The sequence below is a fragment of the Microchirus variegatus genome (genome assembly GCF_963457635.1).
Source record: "Microchirus variegatus genome assembly, chromosome: 15".
NCBI classification, from domain to species: domain Eukaryota; kingdom Metazoa; phylum Chordata; class Actinopteri; order Pleuronectiformes; family Soleidae; genus Microchirus; species Microchirus variegatus.
Window position 1 is genome coordinate 23,149,178 of NC_139816.1, and position 21,286 is coordinate 23,170,463.

Genomic DNA, 21,286 nt, shown 5'->3' on the forward strand with positions numbered 1-21,286 from the left:
TAAGTTAGCTTCAAGAACAGTGTAACAGAACAATGTAGTTTGGTAACAAGTATTTAACACATGAAAATGTGAGCAGTGAGTACTTATCAAATGTTTGGCAAGTATCCTCAGTCCCTGATGACGAGTGCCTGTAAAACAAACCAAAGGTTTTGTGCTCAAAAAACTCAGAAGGAGGTGCTGCCTTATAGGTTCAAAGGCAGGACACACTCTATTAAAAAACCAGTGTCCAGAAGGACCTTCAGAATCAAGAATGAGTTGAAAATTACACAACTAATATACCAAGCACAGCGCTATTTAATGTTACACAGGTGGTTGAGATAACTTTGAGGCCTACCTAATCTGAAGGCCTTGAGTAATTTTCTTTGCTGTATAACAGGTAGAAGGCCTTTGATGTCCTTCTGTTGGACATACTTCAGGTCATCCACAGACTCGACACCAGATGTCTAAATTGTAGAAACAATCTCTAATTGCATCTCCACAGAGAGACTGGGCAAAGTGTTGAGGATAATCCTTTTGATGCTCTCTTCCAGTGAAGACATGCTTCTGAAAAGTTGGGAGAGAATGATGAAGAATTATGAGTGACATTCCCCAAACACTGTATTGTGTCAATGGATAATAGTCTAGTAGCTTCTCATGAGCAACACAGCAATAGGCTCTCTGCACTGGTGTGATGTTATAAACACCAAATTCTGGCAGATGCATAGCTTGATACTGTTCAGTAAGAAAATAAACAGATGAACTCTAATGAATAAGAGTAATTTAATTTTACCAACAATAAGGCCATTATTATTATGAGCGATCACAACAAACATTTTGCTGGCTTAAGTTGGTGATCTGGAAAAGTTTGTATCCTCGAATCCAAATACTCCTCTATTAAGACTGTATTGTACTTGTACTTTGGTATGTGATATGTAGACCTAGACAGGCCATAACAGTGATGGTAAAAATGTTCTGAACTTTTGGAAAGTTCTATGACATCCAGGAAAAACACATTTAAAAGAACCATTTGGTGTACAACTTTGGGTCTAAATGTGCCTCTTAACAAACCAGTGCAAGTCTTAGTACAAAGTAACAAAGTACTATATGTGAGGAAAACAAGGCAATACATGGCTAATATAAAATTATAGTGGATATATTTGTAATAATTTGTAAATCAAGTCAAATAAACAAATAAGATGATAAGATAAGCTAGCTACAAGCTAACTTGAGCTAGCTTGAGCTATGAGCTAACCTGAGCTAGCTCGAGCTATGAGCTAAACTGAGCTAGCTCGAGCTTGCATCACCAATTTTAGCAACCTGACCTAATTAAACATTATCTGAAACAGTTCAATAATCATGCAGACAAAACAATACTGAACACTGCTAATTTCAGGAGATGAGCATAACTTTACCTCCTCCGTTGAACTCCACATGGACTGCTCTGGTTGGAATGATGACAACGCTGTGCTGTCCAAAATCAAGTTCGAAAATAGCCAATCACGTCTTGTTAATACAGAATACTGTTTTATGCTGTTGAATTACAGTTGTTGTATTGTTAACTGAGCATTAACTGTTAATTTACATGCACCGGATGAATATTTTACAGTATTTCACAATTATTATAAAATACAGTAAAATACTGTTGTTATCCACTGTAAATTTACAGCAATTCATTACATATACTGTTTTATCCTGTTAAATTACAGTTATCTACTGTGATTGTTAAGTGACCAATTTTACAGTTAATTTATATGCAAGGGATGAATATTTAACAGTATTTTACAATTATAGTAAAATACAGTGCACTACTGTTGGAAATCAGCTGTAAATTTACAGCAATTCGTTACAGTGTATAGAATCATCAATAAGACTTGTCACTATGTTTTTCATAATGTCTCTCTTGTAAGTTTCAAAAATAATGTGTCTCTGGGAATGTAGACATATTATTAGAGTTGTGAACAGAAGCCTATCTACCTGTATGCAAAGTATATTTAGAATTAAAATATTCCAAATTCTGAATATATTTGTGCTGAAAGAAGATATAAAAAATTATCACAATACTTGTGAATTTTGAGAAGGTGAAAGCACTTAATCTCAGACCTTCCACGAAAAGAAGAACAGAAATAAGTAAATACGTTATTAATGATAACAAGAATAATGTATAATTGGACATTTCAGGTTTATTTTATTTTTACAAGAGCTAGTGTTCTAGAAGATATAAGAATTTAAATATCCTGATTTCTAATGTAATACAATGGTTAGTATTTGTTTGAAGTATTTGTTTGGGATGGAGTTGCTAGATAGTTCAAAAGATATGTCTAGAACTATTAAATGCACTCTGTGTCATGGTTTACAGATCTTAATCTACAAATCTATCTTCCATTGTCCTTACTCCATGACTGCGTATGCGTTATCCGACTGCGTCACCACGGAGACGACACAGAGCACTTTACGCAGAAGTATAAATTGGGCTTGTTCCTGAAACGATTGAAAGATGAAGTCACTTTGTTGACAATGTAAACTGAAGGATTGTTAGGGATTGTTATTACAGGCCATTTGTCGTGGGACTTGGGAATTCTACTGTGTTTGAGTAGAACAGTAACATGAGTTAACAGAGATTTCTTGTCCTTCATTCAGGTTTCAGGGTTCCATGGGTAAATTAACCGTCCAAAATAGTAACTAAAGTAACATAATTCTTAAAGGTTTTAGTGATGTTTGTTATTTTGGAATTTAAACTGTGACCATGTTTATTGACAAGTACATAGATGAAGTTTCTTTAATTTGATTAGATTTGCTTAGTTTAGATGGGGAAAACTATTTGTGTTATAACATTGTTATAATCAGTTTAGTTTGCCAAAGAGGGTTGACATAGGGATATTGAGGAGGGTGAGAGGAGGATGTTGTGCCATCAATCATGGACAACCCCTCTCACCCCCTACATGAGACTGTGGGGGTCTTGACCGCCTCCACGTGCACTACTCCGACACTACTACCTCCATCATCTGTGCCTATGTGTACATCAGTGCTTTATCCTGTGCAATAGCCAAAAGTATTACTTTTGTCTTACTGAGTCTGTAAACATTTATTTACGCATTTACTGGCAACATGCAATATCTCTATACATATTCACTGTATTCAGTGTCCATATTAATATATATGATTTATTTATTTTCGTATAAAAATGCATCTGTTTTACCTTTCTTTAACCCCTCGCTTGTTATTGTGTTTTGTACTTTTGCTGTCTGCACACATTTGTCTTAACTGTTTTTTAGCAGCTATGACAAGTGAGTTTCCCCTTTTGGGGATAAATAATGTTTATCTTATCTTAGGAGTATTAAAAGAGATGTAAACTCACTGAAATGTGTATTTTGAATTTCGACTTAGACTGAAGTTAAAGAATATTTTGAATCAGATCCTCTTTCACATAGGATCAATTCACTAAACTTTAACTTTCATATCTGCTGGGTTAATGATTTTAAATTAATTCCAAAGTTATATTAATTTTAAGTTGACGGATGCTTCATCTGTTTGGTGTTTCTCTGAGTTAAAGGGGGACTGATTAGATGGATGGGAAGAACAGGTAAAAAAGCACTCGTCGAGTCTTGGAGACTCATAGGACCAGCTCCAGAGTCTTGGAGACTGAGCTGAGTTGGAGTGTAAGCCCTGTGACTTATTTCATTTTCACATCCCGGACTAATAAGGGAGAGCAAACACAAGACAGATGAAATTGTCTGTTTGATTTTAAATTGTTTGTTTTGAATTGTTTGAATTTCTATAACTTCTTTTAATTGATTCGGTTTGGATTTCCGATGTATTTCCTTGCCTCTGTAAAGAACTATAAATTGCCAGTTCATAGTGCTTTACTATGAATGCCAATTAGAGTGATAGATGTTTTTTGTATTGAAGTGGTCGGTAGGTAACCATGAAGTTCAGAAAATGTACCAATAACCTAATTTTGAGGTTATATTTCTTGTTGTGCTAATGATTGAGAAATGTTATTTACATTCCTAGACAATTAACAATGTGTGTTGATTAGATCACTAACCTTATGCTTTCATATTGTGCTTTCAATCATTTCAGAGTAATGATCAGATCAATACAATACTGTTTTGATAATTTTTCATTGCCAAGGTTAATTTAGTTTATTGTTTTTTAACAGTTCAGTTTATGTTTCCACCTTCCTCCCATTATGCTATGGGGAAATGTTTGGAAATGGAAATGTTTTTATAAAGCAACAACATGTAAAAAAAAAAAGATTTATGGTTTTTAAATGGGTTGAACACTACTCTGTAAAATGTTTCATAAAGAAGATGACGACGTTGGATTCCATGCCGCCATGCATCATGTGCTAGTAACCTCTCCATGGCTGGTGACTCTCTACTGCACGGACAGTGCATGAGTTGAAGTGAATACGATTGCGCGAAATACATTTTGCAGTAATGTGTTTATGAGTTGAAGTGAATATGGTTGCGCGAAATACATTTGCAGTAATGTGTTTATGTGTGATTAGTATGATTTTGTGTATGCATTTTCAATTCCCTGCACTACATGTTTCATGCTGATTCATGATAATTGATGTTTTTATTTCTTCATTTATCTGGAATGTAATGTATGACGATCATTGTATTTCTACATCACCCACCGCAGTGTGTAACATCTGATAAATAGAGAAGTTTCTGTAGGTCTTATTTCCTCAAAAAACATCGAGGTTTGACCATTATAGATCAGAATAGTCAGCGCAGGTGTCTTTTTAACCCTTCTTCTGCATTCTGAGGAAGGTTTTTGGCTCCCGTGTCATGTGATCTGTGACCTCCGCTGTGAGCGCCTGTGATGCTCTGGTGTCATAGGGGTTCTTCTTTCCATGAGGAGACAATTTTGTCTAAAATGTGTCCTTGTTGACCTGGAAGGCGGAATTCATGAGTCATATGGTAGATAAGAGATGGCTAAAGAAGGGTGATGTTATGATTTCTTGATGTCTTGATTACAATGTTTAAGTTTTTTGTATCAGTCATGACTATGTTTATGATTGATTGTGTTTTTTTGTTAGAAGGGCATTTTCTCAACTGATGCCAGGTGAAGTCCTTGGGTTAAAGGTATTTGATACATGTATTTTAGTGATTTAATGGTTAGATGTAATTGATTGGGTTATTGAGGCTCTGTGCTTTCTAGTTTATTGATGGTACAAATCAATAAAAGGGGGGACTGTAAGTGAAAAATATTATTCGGCCTTCTCTAAAGTTATCAGCTCCCATTCCTAAGCACAAGCCTAAACAGTTCAGGACAGCGCCCGCTGGAACTGTTGTTGTCACATTGACCTCGGTACAGCACTGTTTTCTACAGAATTCGTCTCCATGTTTTCGCTGAGCCTGACCGGATTGGGGCAGAGGACTGACGCTACTGCGCAGTCCTCCCCAAGGTCAGCTCCATGTATCAGCAGAAGAAGCACCTTTAAGTATCCTAACTCTGGGACTCACAGGCAGACTGACAGAGGATGCCCAACTGTTAACATACTTGTTTTATGTTCGGCATTGTCTCAGTTCTCCTCAGATCTGAGCTGCTTCCAATAAAGCTTTTCAACTTAACTCATCTCTGACTCCAGGAAACTCCATCTTTGGTCGACTCACTTAATAATCAAATCTCCGCAACAGCCATGATAGTCAATGCACGGTCGGAGAGTCCCGTCATTCTTGGACGCAAAAAAGAATCCCGCCCCCACTCCAGAGGAGGACGGCCGGATGAGCCCAGTCGCCAGAGACTGGGTTATGTAGTCCTCCATGCTTTGACGTTCGGCTCGAGATAAATTATACAGACGCCTCGATGGTAGTGTGGCCCCAGGAAGAAGATCTATGGCGCAGTCGTATGGGCGATGTGGTGGTAGCGAAAGCGCACGGCCCTTGGAAAAAACCTCAGTGAGGTCATGGTACGCCGGTGAGGTCAGGAGGTTTGGGGTTGATGTCTGGAGGTCTAAGAGAAGAAGGTCTGGCGGATCTGAGGCAGTGAGTGGCAGTGGACGCTCCAACTGGAGAGTAGACCAGTGGACCAGTTGAAGACCGGGTTTTGGCGAGCCAGCCAGGGAAGCCCCAAGGCGATCGACGCTGATGAAGCAGGGATGAGGAACAGCTGGACCTCCTCCACATGGTTACCAGACAGGACCATGGTGATGGTGTCGGTACGGTGAGTCACCTCGGCGAGTAGATTGCCATTGAGGTCGGAGATGGTCTTGGGCTGGTCCAACGGGATAGTTGGAATCCCCACCTGCTCAGCCAGAAGAGTGTCTATGAAGTTATCGTCGGCTCCTGAGTCGACGAGACAAGTGAGGGACAACTTCTCTTCTCCCCACTGAAGTTGTCCTGGAAGCGAGACTGATGGGTGCAGGAACAGAAACCGCTCTACTCACCAGCACTCCTGCATGCGCTGGTGAGCTTGCTCTTTTGGGCGGCTGGGGCATGAGGCACGGAGATGTCCAGTGAGACCACAATAGATGCAGGAACCAGACTGCAGTCGGCGTCGTCTCTCCGTGGATGATAGATGGGTGCGGCCCAGCTGCATAGGTTCACTATTATTATTTTGACTAGGAGTGGGTGATTTAAACGACAGAACGGTAGAGACGGGGAAGTGAGAAACCTTGATCGAACGACGAGGAGAAGAACGCCGTCTATCGCGTCGCCTCTCCTTAAGTCTGCAGTCTAGACGAATGGCTAGGTCTATTAGAGCGTAGAGACTAGGTGTTCTGTCTCGAGTGGACAATTCGTCTCTTAACTCATCGTTTAACCCACGTAAGAAAATAGCTCGTTCCACCCACTCTCTGAAGCACAAATATGAAAATCCACCACGAAATCTGCCGCCGAAGAACTGCCCTGTCTTAACGCGAGTAGCCGAAAGGAATGATCAAAGACTCGGTTTAACTCGGTAGCGAAAGCAGAGTAGGAAGTTGGATGTGAATGAACATTACGAAAAATGGCCGCGGCCCACTGAGCGGCTCTCCCGGAGAGTAGATTGACGACAAACGCTATCTTTGCGTGGTCAGACGGATAAGTAGCCAGTTGTAAGTCAAACACCAGAGAGCATTGAAACAAAAAGCTTGAGCATTTGTTCAGTTCCCCCGAAAAGCGTTCAGGTGTCGGAACAAATGGCTCACGGGGGTGCATAGCAGGTCGGAGTGACGAAGCTACCGGAAGAGACTGAGGAGACGGAGGAGTTGGTGAAGCGGAGGACTGAAGCGGCCCGAGGCTAGCTGTTAGCATCTTCATAGCGTTAGCAACATCAACTAGCAAAGCCTCGTGGCGGCTAATCGCTTCACCGTCTTCGATGAGCGCTGTCTGCCGGGTCCATGGTTGGTCAGATCCAACTGTTACGTTTCCGTTAAAGGAAACGTAGAGATTATAATAGGAGGACCCGAATGCAGACAGGACAGAGGCAGGTAAGTAAAAGTATTCTTTTATTAACTACCAGTGTTTACAAGCGACATAGGAAATGACCACACGAAGGTAAGTTAAAGTGAACGAATACAACTGAGCCAGGATCCACTACAGCTCTCTTGTGGCAACACAGTCTGTCTTGTGTTCCAGGTGGAACGAACTCACTCAGGATGTAATGGAGGAGAACGTAAGTCCTAGAGAGTCTGTGGCGAAGCTGCCGCTTCGTGTGGAATGGAGATGACGAGCAAGCTGGAGACACAACAGGTGGAAGCGATCCCAGAAGAATGGAATCCGCAGGAGAGTCGGTGTTGTTCTCAGCAGCAGGAGACGTGGAGACCTGAGAGGAAGGTTCAGGTAAGTAACCAGGTTGGAGTCAAAGTTTCTACAAGCTAGGTAAGTGTATGTCTTTACCAGCGGCGTGAAAACATGGATCTGACACCAGAGATGTGCGAAGCCCCGCCTTATAAGTCCGCTTGATCGCTGATCAGGAACAGCTGGGCAGGAGCTGCGCGGGTGGAGTCATCTCTGGTGTCATCAGAAGAACTGGGTCAACCACGCCCCCTGCTGAGAGAGAAAGCAAACACCAGGGAGCAGCAAAGAACAAAACAAACTAAAAGCAGAAATGTGGAGAGTGGAATGGATCGTGACAGGTCAACAGGAGAGACATGGGACACCATGACTCTTCGGTGATCCCAAATGAGAGGAAATCGGGGACGCTCTTTTTCTTCTCAAAGCTTTGGGTGAACACTTACTGACCAAATAAATATCTTCTGATCATTTCAGGCGTTAGTTGAGAACAAATTGCATACATTTAATATAGGTATTGGGGACTGACCACCTTGATCTAATCACTGATTCCACTAACAGACCTGACTGACGAATGAGGAAAAACTGCAGAAATAACTGAGTGTCTGTGTGTGTGCGTGTGTCTGTGAATAATGTGAAGAGTGTCTGTAAGAGTCTGATGTTCTGAAAGTTGTCTGAAGTGTGGGCAATCAAACATTTGTATGTCAAATCATGTTTGAATGAAAAGAAGTAAGTGCTAATTTGGAAATGGTGTTCTGCTCCAGGGTGTTTATGATTGTGTTGACATTTATTACTTATATTTGTGAGGTTAAGACAAATACAGCGGTCATTTACAGCTGATTGGATTAAAATCAAAAGGTAGATTAACAGTGTAACACTGTTTAGCGACTCAAATTTTTGCAAATGTTGTAAGTTTACTGATGAATAGGGTGCAAATAGCAGCTGGACAATTAATGTGCAGCTGGAATGGCTGTTTTGTGGCCAGGAGCAGTGTTCTCTTCAGTGCCTGAGACAGAAATAAAACTCGCGGACTCTCAGTGGAATAGGAGGGGCTATCTATGTTATCCTATCATCTTGTTCTCTGACATTTGGTCACCTTCACAGTTCCTCTGTGAGGCCTCAGTCTCAACTCAAAAACTTTGAGAAGGGACAAAACAGGATTAAAGTGACTGTATGCAAACTACACATACAATTCAAAAGTGGAGAATTACTAATAGGATTTGGATAAATAAATTTAAATTGAGCGTTTTTAGCAGATTTAAGATATATGCAAGTAGATTGGATGAATTCTGACATTCAAGCTGTTTCTCAGAATTAATTGTTTTAGCTCTCGAATTGAAACACCAACTAATGCCTAGTTTGAATAAAATGAGGTATTTCATTCAAAAGGTGCACAGGTAAAAAAGTAAAAAGTAAAACACAACAAAATAAAAGACAATTAGAATTAGTAATACTAAATGTATTCAATACAGAAGGCCAACAACAACAGAAATAATGCAAGAACAGGGTTGGCTGTATTCAAAACTGAATTGATGAAAACAAAACAAAGAGAATCAGCAAAGCTTGCTGAGGATTGTAGGATTGCATCAATTGCTTAGGATCTATCAACATTAATGAGGTTTAGATTAACAAATCTAAATCTAAAATACCCTCAATTTGCTGATTTTCCTAGGGGTTATTCTGGTATAACAGACTGCTTCAAGTCCAGAAGTGATGAATCATACTACTTGATTTCAATAATAAAAAGCCAAATACAGAAATCTTAATCTTCTCAAATAGGTGGTTGGATACATTTGGAAATGATGTTGAAACTAATGCTGAGAATCTCATTAGGAGACAGGTTTTGATCTAAAATAGAGAGCCAACATACACCCACCAGATAGACGTTCTCCTGGTTGGTTACTATTTTGTTAATTAAAGGTGCTGAGGGTCGTCAGGGACCAAACACTTGACCTTGTGAGGCTGATGTCCAGACTGCCAGACATTCATGAAGGGGCAAGTGAGTGGATGAGAGCAAATGGGGAAATGACAGTGGAAGAAAATCTTGCCACGTGAAGGAAATGAAGCTGTGTGGACTTGTGTTCTTGGAACATCAGCAGTGGATAACCTACTGCATTCCAGGGGGAAAGGCTGGATGATAAATCCCATGTGAGATCCAGAGGTGCTGAAGAGTGAACATATCTTTGAGATGCAAAGTGAGGCAGTGCAAAGAAAGCTGGCACAGTTACCTCTTTGAGGATTGACAATCAATGCAAGAAGGAGACTTAAGTTCCAGTGATGAACAGTGACGTTGACAGTGTCACTTCCAATGAGTGAAGGATGTTGCCACATCTGTGCTGTGGATGTGGTGAGACTAGAAACTGCAGGAGTTCATGAGCTGACCCTGATTCGGGAGAATGTGGTTGTGGAGCTCAGCCTTCTCAACGTGAAGGAGTTAGTCCAATAAATGTGTGGGGAGAACATCATCAGCAGTCCAGTCTGAAGGAGCATGGCATGGTGTCAACTGAGCCAGTACAAGGAAGTGGACGACACATTCTGCCCGAACAGCAGAAAGTGGATTGTGGTTCCTGAACATGACAGAAGCAGGATTCACTGAGTCAACATACTCTGGACATTACATAATATTACATTGCATTGGGAGGCGATGCTACTGAAGTTTCAACGTTTAAATGACATACTGGATGACGTGTGTGAATGTTTATATACAGAAACTGTTTTTATGTTTTCTTTATTTTTATTAGGTGTCTTTTATAACATGGAGATTTGTTTTGTTGGAGTGTAATTTCTAACAATGATGTTTTGGATGTTTTGAAATCTTCAGTGTTAAAAGTGTGTTATATGACCAATTGGCAAAGAGTCATACAATTAGAGGATAAATATTAATTGTTAAATTTAAAAGAGATTCTTATCCTGATTGGCTGAGTGGATGAGAGTTTCTCTAATTTCATTTTAGAAAGGTCTCCTAGTCTTTTTCCCACCTTTTATGAGGGGTGGTTTTTCTGATTGGGAGATAACAGCCGATCTGGGGTTCCCTTACACCTATACTCAAAGGTGATTTGGTTTACAGGAGTGTGGCTGGAAGGAGATTGACAGATGTGGCTAAGAGTAGCCAAATTTGATTGGATTAAAATAGAGGATTAGTTTACCTAGTCTAAAATAGTTAAACTAATGTGCGAATAGGACATTTAATAGGATATTACTTAATTAGCTGATCCCAAAATTGAAAATTAGGTTCTTAACTTGAATTAAAAAAGACCAAACAGGGAGAATTTTGTTGAGTAAACAAGCAAGTGTGATAATGTGCCAAACTTCATGGCTGTGTTAATTATTCTGCATTTCGGGACTCTATGAAGTCCCGAAGGGGGGAATGAAGTGTATTAGACACTTTAACACAGCAAATATGTTACTATAATTCTGTGACTGGGGTTTTCAATGCCCTACAATTAAGTTTTACGACAGATGTCTGTAGATTTTGTCTGAGCAGGTACTGCTCAGATGGATCATCGGTTGACCATAAAGTGGATGTGTAGGTTAGGCATTGGTCCTGGCATTTGTCCTTTGATGTGCTCCCTAGAGGAGACTGGAGGTCGAATGGCTAACCAAGGGCATAGGAAGATGTAGGAGGAGCAGGTAACCTTTATTAAGTGTGGCTTTGGTCAGGAGAAGTTAGTGCTTCTTAGGATTTTGGCTGAGGCACTCCCGAGCAACTGCAGAGCTTGGAATTGACACTTGACTTGTTACAGAATAAATATCTCTTTGTTTGAAAAATGTCTTGTGTCACGGAGTCTCATTCTACGTCATCATCTCATCACCTGGTGTTCTGAACAAGAAGGAAGCCTGACTAAAACGACAACCTTTTATGGAAATCCAAAAACGGAGCGATCTGGGCACCCACAAACACCCTGACGCTCCAGTTCAAGCCTCCAGACTCAGGACTAACTCCAGAACCTCCCCGCTCTGCCGTGGCCATTGTTAGTGAGCTGATTGACACTTTTTATTTATTTTTCACCACGGAGATCACAAAACTTATCATGGAATGAACCAAACTGCATGGGAGAAGGACAGTGCCCGAGTGGAAGGACCTCGACAACCACCACCGTGCGGGCTTAGTTTGGACTCCTTCTGTTGGCGTCTATTGGGCAGCTGGTGCGCTGCAGAAACAAAACCAAGGACAGAGAGGGTTGTGTTGGACATGACGGAGGGGCTGGGAGGGTGACTGTGACTATTGATCATTTATTTTCCTCATTTGGGCTGGCAGAGGAGCTGCTGCGACGAAAGATCACCATCTTTGGCACAATGCGTAAAAATTGACCAGAGCTTCCCCCTCAGCTCCCGAGGCTCCTCCATCTCTCCATTTACTCACACTCTGCTGTCCTACACTCCGAAGCAGGACAAAAATGTCCTCCTCAGCAACGGGAAAAAAAGAGGCCCAGAAGCCCCAGATCATTCTGATTATAACCTCTGCAAAGGAGAGGATACCAAGGATGAAAGTTCTTCATTAAAGCACAAAAAAAAAAAAAAATTTATTTGGTATCTATAATGAGGTCTAATGTTGGTCTAAGAAATAAGAAAATAAAAAAACAAAAATACATACACAATTTGTATAGCTTGTATTTGTATGAGCATCTAACATTTTAAAATAATAATAATGCAATTTTTTTCTGGTAATCTTTTACATATACTAGGCTGCAATACTCCCAAAGAAAAAAAATCCAGTTTGCATGAATTATATTAAAAATATTAAATTTCTTGTCTTTTTTTTTTTCATAAAATTAGGTGCATCATGACTAAACCTGGCAATTTAAGGGTAAAAAATATGAAAAAGTTGGTCTAAAACCCCCAAAAAATTAAAAAAATAAATACAAATGTATGGGTGTATTAACGTGATTTAATGAGACAATCTGACATTACAAAGAAAATAATAATGAAAAAAAAATGTTTCTGCTAATCTTTCACATATACCAGGCTGCAATTATCCAAACAAAAAAAAATCCAGTTTGCATGAATTTTATTGAAAATAATACATTTTTTGTGTTTTTTTTAGATCTTAAAATAAGGTGCATCATGACTAAACCTGGAAATTTGAGGGTTAAAAATAAAAAATATATATTAATATTTGATATGGATGGAAAGAGGAGATGTTGGTCTAAAACCTAAAAAAAAAAAGGCAAAAATACAGATGTATACTATTTTTATAGCTGTGTACTTTCATGCGCACCATTTGGTGCTCTGGGTGTGTTAACGTAACTTTTTTAAAGGCGCGTTTAAGGGTTCACTCACTCAAATGTAAACATAAACATATAAAAACAGAAAACAAGTCCAAACAATGAAATGATTGCAAAATTTTACACTGTCCAGAAGTAACATTGTAAAGATGTTATGTTCACTTTTTAAGGTTTATATCATGTGGCAGGAGAAAAAAATGGAAAATATCCAAATGAGCTTAACTCACTCTAATGTACACATAAACATAGAAAAACAGAAAATAAGTCCAAACAATTAAATAAATGCAAAATGTTACACTGAGTGTCCAGAAGTAACATTGTAAAGATGTTATGTTCACTTTTTAAGGTTTACATCAAGTGGCAGGAGAAAAAAATGGGAAATCTCCAAATGAGCTTAACTCACTCAAATGTACACATAAACATAGAAAAACAGAAAATAAGTCCAAACAATGAAATAATTGCAACATTTTACACTGAGTGTCCAGAGGTAACATTGTAAAGATGTTACGTTCACTTTTTAAGGTTTATATCATGTGGCAGGAGAAAAAAATGGAAAATCTCCAAATGAGCTTAACTCACTCCAATGCGCAAGTAAACATAGAAAAACAGAAAACAAGTCCAAACAATGAAATAATTGCAAAATTTTACACTGAGTGTCCAGAAGTAACATTGTAAAGATGTTATGTTCACTTTTTAAGGTTTATATCATCTGGCAGGAGAAAAAAAGTGGAAAATCTCCAAATGAGCTTAACTCACTACAATGCGCAAGTAAACATAGAAAAACAGAAAACAAGTCCAAACAATGAAATAATTGCAAAATTTTACACCGAGTATGCAGAAGCAACATTGTAAAGGTGTTTTGTTCACCTTTTAAGGTTTATATCATCTGGCAGGAGAAAAAAAATGGAAAATCTCCAAATGAGCTTAACTCACTACAATGCGCAAGTAAACATAGAAAAACAGAAAACATGTCCAAACAATGAAATAATTGCAAAATTTTACACCGAGTATGCAGAAGCAACATTGTAAAGGTGTTTTGTTCACCTTTTAAGGTTTATATCATGTGGCAGGAGAAAAAAATAAAAAATCTCCAAATGAGCTTAACTCACTACAATGCGCAAGTAAACATAGAAAAACAGAAAACATGTCCAAACAATGAAATAATTGCAAAATTTTACACCGAGTATGCAGAAGCAACATTGTAAAGGTGTTTTGTTCACCTTTTAAGGTTTATATCATGTGGCAGGAGAAAAAAATAAAAAATCTCCAAATGAGCTTAACTCACTCAAATGTACACATAAACATAGAAAAACAGAAAATAAGTCCAAACAATGAAATAATTGCAACATTTTACACTGAGTGTCCAGAGGTAACATTGTAAAGATGTTACGTTCACTTTTTAAGGTTTATATCATGTGGCAGGAGAAAAAAATGGAAAATCTCCAAATGAGCTTAACTCACTCCAATGCGCAAGTAAACATAGAAAAACAGAAAACAAGTCCAAACAATGAAATAATTGCAAAATTTTACACTGAGTGTCCAGAAGTAACATTGTAAAGATGTTATGTTCACTTTTTAAGGTTTACATCATGTGGCAGGAGAAAAAAATAAAAAATCTCCAAATGAGCTTAACTCACTCTAATGTACACATAAACATAGAAAAACTGAAAACAAGTCCAAACAATGAAATAATTGAACATTTTTACACTGGGTGTCCAGAAGTAACATCGTAAAGATGTTATGTTCACTTTTTAAGGTTTATATCATGTGGCAGGAGAAAAAAATTGAAAATCTCCAGATGAGCTTAACTCACTCCAATGCGCAAGTAAACATAGAAAAACAGAAAACAAGTCCAAACAATGAAATAATTGCAACATTTTACACTGAGTGTCCAGAAGTAACATTGTAAAGATGTTATGTTCACTTTTTAAGGTTTACATCATGTGGCAGGAGAAAAAAATGGAAAATCTCCAAATGAGCTTAACTCACTCAAATGTACACATAAACATAGAAAAACAGAAAATAAGTCCAAACAATGAAATAATTGCAACATTTTACACTGAGTGTCCAGAGGTAACATTGTAAAGATGTTACGTTCACTTTTTAAGGTTTATATCATGTGGCAGGAGAAAAAAATGGAAAATCTCCAAATGAGCTTAACTCACTCCAATGCGCAAGTAAACATCGAAAAACAGAAAACAAGTCCAAACAATGAAATAATTGCAAAATTTTACACTGAGTGTCCAGAAGTAACATTGTAAAGATGTTATGTTCACTTTTTAAGGTTTATATCATCTGGCAGGAGAAAAAAAGTGGAAAATCTCCAAATGAGCTTAACTCACTACAATGCGCAAGTAAACATAGAAAAACAGAAAACAAGTCCAAACAATGAAATAATTGCAAAATTTTACACCGAGTATGCAGAAGCAACATTGTAAAGGTGTTTTGTTCACCTTTTAAGGTTTATATCATGTGGCAGGAGAAAAAAATAAAAAATCTCCAAATGAGCTTAACTCACTCTAATGTACACATAAACATAGAAAAACAGTAAACAAGGCCAAACAATGAAATATTTGCAAAATTTTACACTGAGTGTCCAGAAGTAACATTGTAAAGATGTTATGTTCACTTTTTAAGGTTTATATCATCTGGCAGGAGAAAAAAATGGAAAATATCCAAATGAGCTTAACTCACACTAATGTACACATAAACATAGAAAAACAGAAAATAAGTCCAAACAATTAAATAAATGCAAAATGTTACACTGAGTGTCCAGAAGTAACATTGTAAAGATGTTATGTTCACTTTTTAAGGTTTATATCATCTGGCAGGAGAAAAAAATGGAAAATCTCCAAATGAGCTCAACTCACTACAATGCGCAAGTAAACATAGAAAAACAGAAAACAAGTCCAAACAATGAAATAATTGCAAAATTTTACACCGAGTATGCAGAAGTAACATTGTAAAGATGTTATGTTCACCTTTTAAGGTTTATATCATGTGGCAGGAGAAAAAAATAAAAAATCTCCAAATGAGCTTAACTCACTCTAATGTACACATAAACATAGAAAAATAGAAAACAAGTCCAAACAATGAAATAATTGAACATTTTTACACTGGGTATCCAGAAGTAACATTGTAAAGATGTTATGTTCACTTTTTAAGGTTTATATCATGTGGCAGGAGAAAAAAATGGAAAATCTCCAAATGAGCTTAACTCACTCTAATGTACACATAAACATAGAAAAACAGAAAACAAGTCCAAACAATTAAATAATTGAAAAATTTTACACTGAGTGTCCAGAAGTAACATTGTAAAGATGTTATGTTCACTTTTTAAGGTTTATATCATGTGGCAGGAGAAAAAAATGGAAAATATCCAAATGAGCTTAACTCACACTAATATACACATGAACATAGAAAAACAGAAAATAAGTCCAAACAATTAAATAAATGCAAAATGTTACACTGAGTGTCCAGAAGTAACATTGTAAAGATGTTATGTTCACTTTTAAAGGTTTATATCATGTGGCAGGAGAAAAAAATGGAAAATCTCCAAATGAGCTTAACTCACTACAATGCGCAAGTAAACATAGAAAAACAGAAAACAAATCCAAACAATGAAATAATTGCAAAATTTTACACTGAGTATGCAGAAGTAACATTGTAAAGATGTTATGTTCACCTTTTAAGGTTTATATCATGTGGCAGGAGAAAAAAATAAAAAATCTCCAAATGAGCTTAACTCACACTAATATACACATAAACATAGAAAAACAGAAAACAAGTCCAAACAATGAAATAATTGCAAAATTTTACACTGAGTGTCCAGAAGTAACATTGTAAAGATGTTATGTTCACTTTTTAAGGTTTACATCATGTGGCAGGAGAAAAAAATGGAAAATCTCCAAATGAGCCTTGCTCTAATGTACACATAAACATAGAAAAACAGTAAACAAGGCCAAACAATGAAATATTTGCAAAATTTTACACTGTCCAGAAGTAACATTGTAAAGATGTTATGTTCATTTTTTAAGGTTTATATCATGTGGCAGGAGAAAAAAATGGAAAATATCCAAATGAGCTTAACTCACTCTAATGTACACATAAACATAGAAAAACAGAAAACAAGTCCAAACAATGAAATAATTGCAACATTTTACACTGAGTGTCCAGAAGTAACATTGTAAAGATGTTATGTTCACTTTTTAAGGTTTATATCATGTGGCAGGAGACAAAATGGAAAATCTCCAAATGGCAAGTAAACATAGAAAAACAGAAAACAAGTCCAAACAATGAAATAATTGCAACATTTTACACTGAGTGTCCAGAAGTAACATTGTAAAGAGGTTATGTTCACTTTTTAAGGTTTATATCATGTGGCAGGAGAAAAAAATGGAAAATCTCCAAATGAGCTTAACTCACTCTAATGTACGCATAAACATAGAAAAACAGTAAACAGCTCCAAACAATGAAATATTTGCATAATTTTACACCGAGTGTCCAGAAGTAACATTGTAAAGATGTTATGTTCATTTTTTTAAGTTTATATCATGTGGCAGGAGAAAAAAATGGAAAATCTCCAAATGAGCTTAACTCACTCCAATAGGCAAGTAAACATAGAAAAACAGAAAACAAGTCCAAACAATGAAATAATTGCAACATTTTACACTGAGTGTCCAGAAGTAACATTGTAAAGATGTTATGTTCACTTGTTAAGGTTTATATCATGTGGCAGGAGAAAAAAATGGAACATCTCCAAATGAGCTTAACTCACTCTCATGTACACATGAACATAGAAAAACAGAAAACAGCTCCAAACAATGAAATATTTGCATAATTTTAAACTGAGTGTCCAGAAGTAACATTGTAGAGATGTTATGTTCATTTTTTTAAGTTTATATCATGTGGCAGGAGAAAAAAATGGAAAATCTCCAAATGAGCTTACCTCACTCTAATGTACACATGAACATAGAAAAACAGAAAACAAGTCCAAACAATGAAATAATTGCAAAATTTTACACTGAGTGTCCAGAAGTAACATTGTAAAGATGTTATGTTCACTTTTTAAGGTTTATATCATGTGGCAGGAGAAAAAAATAAAAAATCACCAAATGAGCTTAACTCACTCTAATGTACACATAAACATAGAAAAACAGAAAACAAGTCCAAACAATGAAATAATTGAAATTTTTTACACTGGGTGTCCAGAAGTAACATTGTAAAGATGTTATGTTCATTTTTTTAAGTTTATATCATGTGGCAGGAGAAAAAAATGGAAAATCTCCAAATGAGCTTAACTAACTCTAATGTACACATAAACATAGAAAAACAGTAAACAGCTCCAAACAATGAAATATTTGCATAATTTTACACTGAGTGTCCAGAAGTAACATTGTAAACATGTTATGTTCATTTTTTTAAGTTTATATCATGTGGCAGGAGAAAAAAATGGAAAATCTCCAAATGAGCTTACCTCACTCTAATGTACACATGAACATAGAAAAACAGAAAACAAGTCCAAACAATGAAATAATTGCAACATTTTACACTGAGTGTCCAGAAGTAACATTGTAAAGATGTTATGTTCACTTTTTAAGGTTTATATCATGTGGCAAGAGAAAAAAATGGAAAATCTCCAAATGAGCTTAACTCACTCTGATGAACACATGAACATAGAAAAACAGTAAACAAGTCCAAACAATGAAATAATTGCAACATTTTACACTGAGTGTCCAGAAGTAACATTGTAAAGATGTTATGTTCACTTTTTAAGGTTTATATCATGTGGCAGGTGAAAAAATGGGAAAATCTCCAAATGAGCTTAACTCACTCTAATGTACACATAAACATAGAAAAACAGAAAACAAGTCCAAACAATGAAATAATTGAAATTTTTTACACTGGGTGTCCAGAAGTAACATTGTAAAGATGTTATGTTCACTTTTTAAGGTTTATATCATGTGGCAGGAGAAAAAAATGGAAAATCTCCAGATGAGCTTAACTCACTCCAATGCGCAAGTAAACATAGAAAAACAGAAAACAAGTCCAAACAATGAAATAATTGCAAAATTTTACACTGAGTGTCCAGAAGTAACATTGTAAAGATGTTATGTTCACTTTTTAAGGTTTATATCATGTGGCAGGAGAAAAAAATGGAAAATCTCCAGATGAGCTTAACTCACTCCAATGCGCAAGTAAACATAGAAAAACAGAAAACAAGTCCAAACAATGAAATAATTGCAAAATTTTACACTGAGTATGCAGAAGCAACATGGTAAAGGTGTTATGTTCACCTTTAAAGGTTTATATCATGTGGCAGGAGAAAAAAATAAAAAATCTCCAAATGAGCTTAACTCACTCTAATGTACACATAAACATAGAAAAACAGAAAACAAGTCCAAACAATGAAATAATTGAAAATTTTTACACTGGGTGTCCAGAATTAACATTGTAAAGAGGTTATGTTCACTTTTTAAGGTTTATATCATGTGGCAGGAGAAAAAAATGGAAAATCTCCAGATGAGCTTAACTCACTCCAATGCGCAAGTAAACATAGAAAAACAGAAAACAAGTCCAAACAATGAAATAATTGCAACATTTTACACTGAGTGTCCAGAAGTAACATTGTAAAGATGTTATGTTCACTTTTTAAGGTTTACATCATGTGGCAGGAGAAAAAAATGGAAAATCTCCAAATGAGCTTAACTCACTCTAATGTACACATAAACATAGAAAAACAGAAAACAAGTCCAAACAATTAAATAATTGCAAAATTTTACACTGAGTGTCCAGAAGTAACATTGTAAAGATGTTATGTTCACTTTTTAAGGTTAATATCATCTGGCAGGAGAAAAAAATGGAAAATCTCCAAATGAGCTTATCTCACTACAATGCGCAAGTAAACATAGAAAAACAGAAAACAAGTCCAAACAATGAAATAATTGCAAAATTTTACACTGAGTGTGCAGAAGTAACATTGTAAAGATGTTATGTTCACTTTTTAAGATTTACATCATGTGGCAGGAGAAAAAAATGGAAAATCTCAAAATGAGCTTAACTCACTCCAATGCGCAAGTAAACATAGAAAAACAGAAAACAAGTCCATACAATGAAATAATTGCAAAATTTTACACTGAGTGTGCAGAAGTAACATTGTAAAGATGTCATGTTCATTTTTTTAAGTTTATATCATATGGCAGGAGAAAAAAATGGAAAATCTCCAAATGAGCTTAACTCACTCTAATGTACACATAAACATAGAAAAATAGGAAACAAGTCCAAACAATGAAATAATTGCAAATGTTAACATTGAGTGACCAGAAGTAACATTGTTAAGATGTTATGTTCAATTTTTAAGGTTTATATCATGTGGCAGGAGAAAAAAATGGAAAATCTCCAAATGAGCTTAACTCACTCAAATGTACACATAACACATAACAGTAAACAGGTCCAAACAATGAAATATTTGCATAATTTTACACTGAGTGTCCAGAAGTAACATTGTAAAGATGTTATGTTCATTTTTTTAAGTTTATATCATATGGCAGGAGAAAAAAATGGAAAATCTCAAAATGAGCTTAACTCACTCCAATGCGCAAGTAAACATAGAAAAACAGAAAACAAGTCCAAACAATGAAATAATTGCAAAATTTTACACTGAGTGTGCAGAAGTAACATTGTAAAGATGTCATGTTCATTTTTTTAAGTTTATATCATATGGCAGGAGAAAAAAATGGAAAATCTCCAAATGAGCTTAACTCACTCTAATGTACACATAAACATAGAAAAATAGGAAACAAGTCCAAACAATGAAATAATTGCAAAATTTTACACTGAGTGTACAGAAGTAACATTGTAAAGATGTTATGTTCATTTTTTTAAGTTTATATCATATGGCAGGAGAAAAAAATGGAAAATCTCCAAATGAGCTTAACTCACTCCAATGCGCAAGTAAACATAGAAAAACAGAAAACAAGTCCAAACAATGAAATAATTGCAAATGTTAACACTGAGTGACCAGAAGTAACATTGTGAAGATGTTATGTTCAATTTTTAAGGTTTATATCATGTGGCAGGAGAAAAAAATGGAAAATCTCAAAATGAGCTTAACTCACTCCAATGCGCAAGTAAACATAGAAAAACAGAAAACAAGTCCAAACAATGAAATAATTGCAAAATTTTACACTGAGTGTGCAGAAGTAACATTGTAAAGATGTCATGTTCATTTTTTTAAGTTTATATCATATGGCAGGAGAAAAAAATGGAAAATCTCCAAATGAGCTTAACTCACTCTAATGTACACATAAACATAGAAAAATAGGAAACAAGTCCAAACAATGAAATAATTGCAAAATT